Source organism: Lissotriton vulgaris, chromosome 7 (genome assembly GCF_964263255.1).
Source record: "Lissotriton vulgaris chromosome 7, aLisVul1.2, whole genome shotgun sequence".
Lineage (NCBI taxonomy): Eukaryota > Metazoa > Chordata > Amphibia > Caudata > Salamandridae > Lissotriton > Lissotriton vulgaris.
The window spans coordinates 36,888,595-36,895,242 of NC_141695.1; the positions used below are offsets into that span (position 1 = coordinate 36,888,595).

The 6,648-nt window shown below is 43.5% G+C and overlaps 1 pseudogene; it reads right to left on the minus strand.

Moving 5' to 3' along the window:
* Positions 1 to 3,051: 3,051 nt before the first annotated feature.
* Positions 3,052 to 4,028, minus strand: LOC147700626 (olfactory receptor 1G1-like; annotated as a pseudogene).
* Between the last annotated feature and the right edge of the window lie 2,620 nt (positions 4,029 to 6,648).

The following is a 6,648-nucleotide window of genomic DNA, read 5'->3' on the forward strand; positions in this document are numbered from 1 at the left end:
CTACTCCCAAGATTACTTGCATTTGATGTACTATCATCTTTTGGCAAGCTATTTAGTGCTTCCTGGGGCATCGATTTTAATATGTCCGTCTGTGATTTACTCTGCGCCCCTTGTTTTTTCAGGAGCAAATCCATCACTGAGCTCCCCGTAGTTCATCTCTATTTCCTAGGGAACATCATTATGCCACAATAGAAAAAGAGTGTCTAGCTATTAAGTGGCCTGTGGAGGCCTTCCAATATTATCTACTGGGACGGACTTTCCTTTGATTAACTGACATGCCCCTCTCACTTGGTTAACTACCCATAAAAACACCAACCCCAGAATACTAGGGGCCTCATTTATGAAAAGTGCACATCGCTGCGTGAAAACAGCGATGCGTCACTTTTCACTGCGCACTCCTTACGACATTCCTGATGCGTCATATTTAATGTATGTCGCAAGGAGTTACAGATACGTCAGTATTTCTGACGTATCTGTAAGCGCAAAAGTGACGCATTGCTGGAGTGTGTCACAAAAGTGACGCAACTCCATCAATGCGGCCTTTCACATGGGGAAAGCCCCATGTGAAAGGGCTTGCGTCAGTCTTACGCCTGCTGTGAGGCAGGCGCAAGATTTTGACACCACAGCGTCCTAAAAGTGACCCAGTGAAATCTCATAGATTTCACTGCGTCACTATTACGAGGCTTTTTGCGGGGGAACGCCCCCTCTGCATACATTATACCTGACGCAGGTATAAAGTGGCTCAGGGGTTTAAAAAGTGACGCATCCACCTAGATGCGTCACTTTTTGAATATGGCGCAACGAGGCGCATTTTTTACACCGCTGGTGCGTCACAAAAAGTGATGCACCGGCGGCGCAAAACTGACGCAAGGCCTTCATAAATGAGGCCCTAGGTTGGTTCCTATCCTTGCAACCTTTTTCTTACTAGACCTACCATGTTCCTGGAAAACTCCAAGGGAATTGTGGGCCCGATTCACAGAAGTAACATAAGACAAAATCCTAAACTTACTACTTTTGGTATTCACAGAAGTTAGGATTTTGTCTTAAGTTTGTCTTAAGACAGACTTAAGACAGACTTAAGTCAGGATTTTGTCTTAAGTCTGTCTTAAGTCTGTCAAAGTCCTAATTTCTGTGAATACCAAAAGTAGTAAGTTTAGGATTTTGTCTTAAGTTAGTTCTGTGAATCGGCCCGTAGACTTCATCTCTAGATATTCCTTATCAGTATGGCCTGAACGTCCATACCTGATGGGAAAGCAGTGTAATATGGCACCGACCGCCGCACAAGAAAACAATATGTCGGCCGGTGCTGGAACATATAAAGAGGAGGCCAGCGCACAAGCATGGGAGATACGTTGTACGGAAGACACTGATGAAACACAAAAGGACAAGCCGAGGGTGCAACCAAAGATGCCAGTGCAAGGATTCAGGACGCCGCCAATATCAGAGGGAGCCACCGGAGAGAGAGAGGTCAACAGCAAGACCCCTTAAACAGCAGTATCGGAGCCATGGAACAAACACCATGCCAGCCTGATGAGAGTCCTGGTGCTACTGCTGTTGCCCATCCAGGAGAAGCCATCGCTACACCCCCTGCACACGGCCCAGAAGAGTTGTGGTTCCAGGCAAGTGTCTTCCCTAAGGGCAACAGCATTACTCCACTGGTGGTTGAGAGGTACACGCTAAATGACTGCACTTCTGAGAGGTTATTGCACGGGTGCGGTGAAGGGAGCACAATCCCTGCTCATAGACACCACACTGTAGTGACCGTATTCTCTGTTTTATTTTTTTTAATTTTGAGGCAACCCTCTCCACCATACCCCATGATTGAGGGATCTCCCTAATTACAAAGCAGCTGCCATTGAAGAGGAAACACTCCCCAGACACCGGCCTAAATTGTCCAAGGCGAAGACCATTCCCCTGTTGCCCATCTTCCTCAGCCTCCGACAAGGACTTATCAAGACTGTTCCTACAATAATGTACACCTACTCAATAAATACAAAAAACCAAGTCCATATCCTCTTGCCTCACATGTCTCATTTACGCCGTGTTGTTTCATCTACCTGAGGATGACACTAATAAAAGACGGAAAGAGAGAGGGGGGTGCGATAAGGGAAGAAGGAACAACCAGTACCACAGTAGGAAATGCCAGTCCAACAAGGAGATTTCAATGAAAAGCATGATCTGCTTTAGGATCATAGATCTAAATTTAAATCTAAACCAGATAAATCTAAGAAAGCTTTTATGGCAATCTTGTCACCCAGATTTATTAGAATCATTATTTCTTTCCTCTTTTCATTGCTTTTTAACCAGAATAAATGATATATGTGTTTTCCGGTCCCTACTACATTGCTTACTCTCTTCACACACAAGTTTCCTTTTTCATATCTGATCATGTTCCTGTCATCTCTTGTTTTGATACACTTTCCGATCTCCCCAAGATCAAACCTGTAGTGACTTAATAACTGTCTTGTATCAGATAAGGTTTTTATTACCACATTTAATTGTTGTGTTGCTCTCAGCTATCTGTTATGGCAAATGTGCAATGCCCACACATTTGTGGCTGTTTTGTTTTTCTTCATCTAAATGCCAGTTTATTATGCCCACAAAAACACTACTTTTGAACATTATTACATTACATTATTTATTACCATCACTTCACTAAAATGCCGAAAGTATTCAAAGTAAGATCACACACCCTTTGACCGCTGATAACTTTTCAGCATTGACCTATTGCTCCCAAATTAAGGACGCCAAATACTATTATTTGCTGCTGAGGTGTTAGAGATTGAATAAGTAGGAAAAACTGCAGAGAGTATGCACAACCAGTCAACCCTGTTTACTTTTGCATACAACTGCCTTTCTGGCTCCTCAAACCAGGAATAGTAAACGCAGAGCAAGGAGGACAAAAGGAAAAGGGAAGCAGCAGGTGCTACACATGACTAGCCCTAATTTATGTGCATGATATAATTGTTATAACTAATCACCCAAACACCTGGCACTGAGTATTAAAGTTTTCTTTGTACAAGACTATATCCACAGTTTACAGTTACATTTTCACCTTACAGTTTTTGAAAGCCTTGTAAAAGTTGTGGATTGTTTTGGCCCTGTTGTCAATACTACTTTGTTTGTCTTTCTGAGGACATTTGTAAATTCTTTGTTTTTTAGGGTGTATATGACAGGGTTGCACAGTGGAGGAACAGCCGTGGATAGGAAAGCCAACATCTTGTTCTCCATTATTAAAATATTTGATGTTGGTCTCATATACGTAGAACAAACAGACCCAAAGAATAAAATAACCACAGTGAGGTGGGAACCACAGGTTGAAAATTTTTTGCATCTCCCCTCTGTAGACTTCATTTTAAGTATCGCCGAGATGATCTTGAGATAAGATGCAATGACAAAAGTGAAAGGAAACAGTCCAAAAGTAGATCCATATACATAGGTCAGTATCTCAATACCGTGGATGCTGGTGCAAGATAGCTTCACCAGGGCAGTGAAATCACAGTAGAAGTGGTTGATGGTGTGGGATTGACAGTAGGAGAACCTCGAGAGTACTACAGTCTAGGGTAGAGGGATCACGATACCACAAAGCCAACTTTCAGTGGCCAGCTGTATGCACATGTTTTTGTTCATGATACTCATGTAATGTAACAGATGGCCACATACCGATCATCGGCCATAACTGTGAGAATAAGGAATTCTGTCACCAACAAGAGGATAAAGAAATATATCTGCAGCAGACATTTGGTGAGAGAAATTAGAGTACCTGTCTGAAAGAAGTGTATCAGCATATGTGGGAAAGTGAGTGAGATGCAAGTGATGTCAACGAAGGCAACATTTATAAGGAAAAAATACATGGGGGTGTGCAGGTGTGATCTGGAGAATACTATTGACATGATAAGAAGGTTTCCAATCAAAGTCATCACGTAAATTATTGTATATGTAATAAAAAGGGGAATTTTCATCAGTGGAAGATCGGAAAACCCTATAATCTGGAACTGATACTCTGAAGTCAGATTTTCTCCTTCCATTTGTCCAGATCGATTGCTATTTGAGGGCAGGCTGAAATAAAGCACATCAGCAATGTAAGTACATTTTTTGAATCAATGCTTTGACTTGCACCTTTCTATTTGTTGTCTTCTAAAAAGCTCCCAATTTTGTCATATGCAAATGTTCAACATATACTGGTTTCTTTAAAAAATGCTAACAACAAATATTTTCTATTGCACAATAACTTCAGTGGGGTTTTATCATTTGTCTTTCAGAGATAGGCTGACTATTAATTGCAAATGTGTGGCCCAAAATTGTTTTCACACCAATATCCCCCAACAAGCAACGCTGGAAGTCATTGAGGAAATCTTAAGATCAAATTACTGGATGGAAAAAACACCCACTAGTTTCATAATGAAATGTGCAGCCATAGCACTAACTGGAAATGTCTTCCAGTTTGGAGACCGTCTCTTTTATCAGATACAAGGGACATCAATGGGCAGCACATTCGCCCCAAGTCTGGCATGTCTGTACATGTCAGACTTTGAGGCTAAACACACTCACTGACACAAACCCCTACAAAGAGAATATCCCCTTGTGGTGTTATATCAACGATTTCCTTATCTTCTGGTAGGGGGGTCAAAAGATGATCCTTCCATTTGTTGACTGGGTTGGTTGCCTCAACCCATACCTGAAATTCAGACCAGGCACTGCCCTTCATGGACCTGATGGTCAGTCTGGGTCCTGACAAATTGGAAAGCAGAACATACAAAAAACCTACAGAGAGTCACAGTCCCCTAATGTACAGTAGCTTCCATCCAAAAGCCCTCTGGGACAGTTTACCGTATGGGCAGTACCTACGCATACGATGTAACTGCAACAATCTGAATGACTTCTAACACCAGTCCCCTGAGCTCACAGACCACCTAGCCAGATGAGAATATCTGATGAGGAACATAAAGACAGCAGAGAACAGAGCTCGAAATAATAGCAGAGAGGCACTTCCAGAAGTACATCCCAAACCCGAGTTGAATAACCTAACCTGTGTGACTACATATACGCCTGAGTCCAACATGAACAGGATGGTAATAAAAAAGCACTGGAGGAGTCTTCAAATGGGCGAACTATCACCCAGGCCCCGAGATTCACATTCAAAATAACAGAAAATCTTAAAGACATGCTGATCAACACCAGACCCAAAGGGAATGGGCCCCAACAACAACTACAACTGTGGAATTTGCCCCTGCTGGTTGGCCACTTGCCACAGTATTGGAACTTTCATAGATTCCCATGCTTTGTATCATTCCCCCGTCGTCGGGATGGGAGCCTTGGTAAATAAAAAAATACCATAGCAGTAAGTATGAAAGAGAAAACTAGGCCTAGGCCTTATCTCATTTTGTAGCTTGTCCACCTCTTTTTGTAAAAGAGACCAAGAATTCTGTAACAACCAATCAGAACAGCGTCACCCCTTGAAACCCTCCTGAGAGAGCCTCAGAGCCTCAGATTTTTCTACTGCACGTTGTGGAAGGGAGTCTCCACTGAGCTCTGCTCAGATTTTTCTCTTCAACTTGAATTCTTTTACATTTTCTTCAAATTTACAATGTCTGACAAGGAGAAGAAGGCATTATTTAGAGCTTGTGCTACTTGTTCTAAAAAGAGGCTGTTTGTGGAGGACAAGCATGATGACTGTATCTACTGCTTGTACCCGGACCACAAGGCCACAGATTGTAAGATCTGTAGGACTTTCTCGACTAAGACCTTGAGAGACAGGAAGAGCCGCCTGTTAACTTGGCTGCAGAAGATGAAATCACGTAAGGAAGTTATTTCATCTGACGACGAAGACTCTTCTTCAGCTGCGTCCTCCAGAAGATCCAGAAAGAGGGAAAGGTCATCCCCTTCTACTTCTATTGAGCCACCTGTCAAAGCCTTACAAAAGACCTCTGATATGTCTGAAAGGGCTAGTCCCATTAAATCTCCTCACCGAGGTGAAAAGGAGAGGCTGGGACAGGCTGCGGAGACAGACACAGCCAAGAAAGTGAGAAAAGATGTCTCTGTTACTTCTCCACCATCTCAGAAGGAGAATGAAGGCACAAAAACCCTCTATTGTCCCTCAGGAAGGAAAGCATGACAAGAAATAACGTCCGTCGACAACGAAATCAGCAGGTACGTTGACGACAGCTTCAAGGAAAGACCTGAGTTCTCGTATAGGTCCGTCGACGGTACCGTCGACGGTGACTCCGTCGATGTTTAAAGTGCCTGTTTCCGGCTCGTCGACGATGGTGTCTACATTCTCGACATCGACGATTATGACAGTGAAGGTAGTGTCGACGGCAGCGGCAATGATGAGGACGACGACGACGACGGCAGCTTTAATGGTGATGACGACGAGCTCGCCGACGACACCGTCGACGATCAACCCACCGTCGACGACGATGGAAACTCCGTCGACGAGATCCATTCCTCCGCCGACTGTCCCGTCGACAGTTCGGTTTCCATACAAAGGCAACAAATAACCCCTGAGATGACCTCTCCTAGACAAGTAACACCTTTGCCTCCCACTCTGTTATTCAATGAGGAGTCTGACAACGAGGGTGATGACGGTCCTTATGGGGATGCCTACAGCCCATTGGACTTACAAGTAAAGTGTCAGGATACAGATTT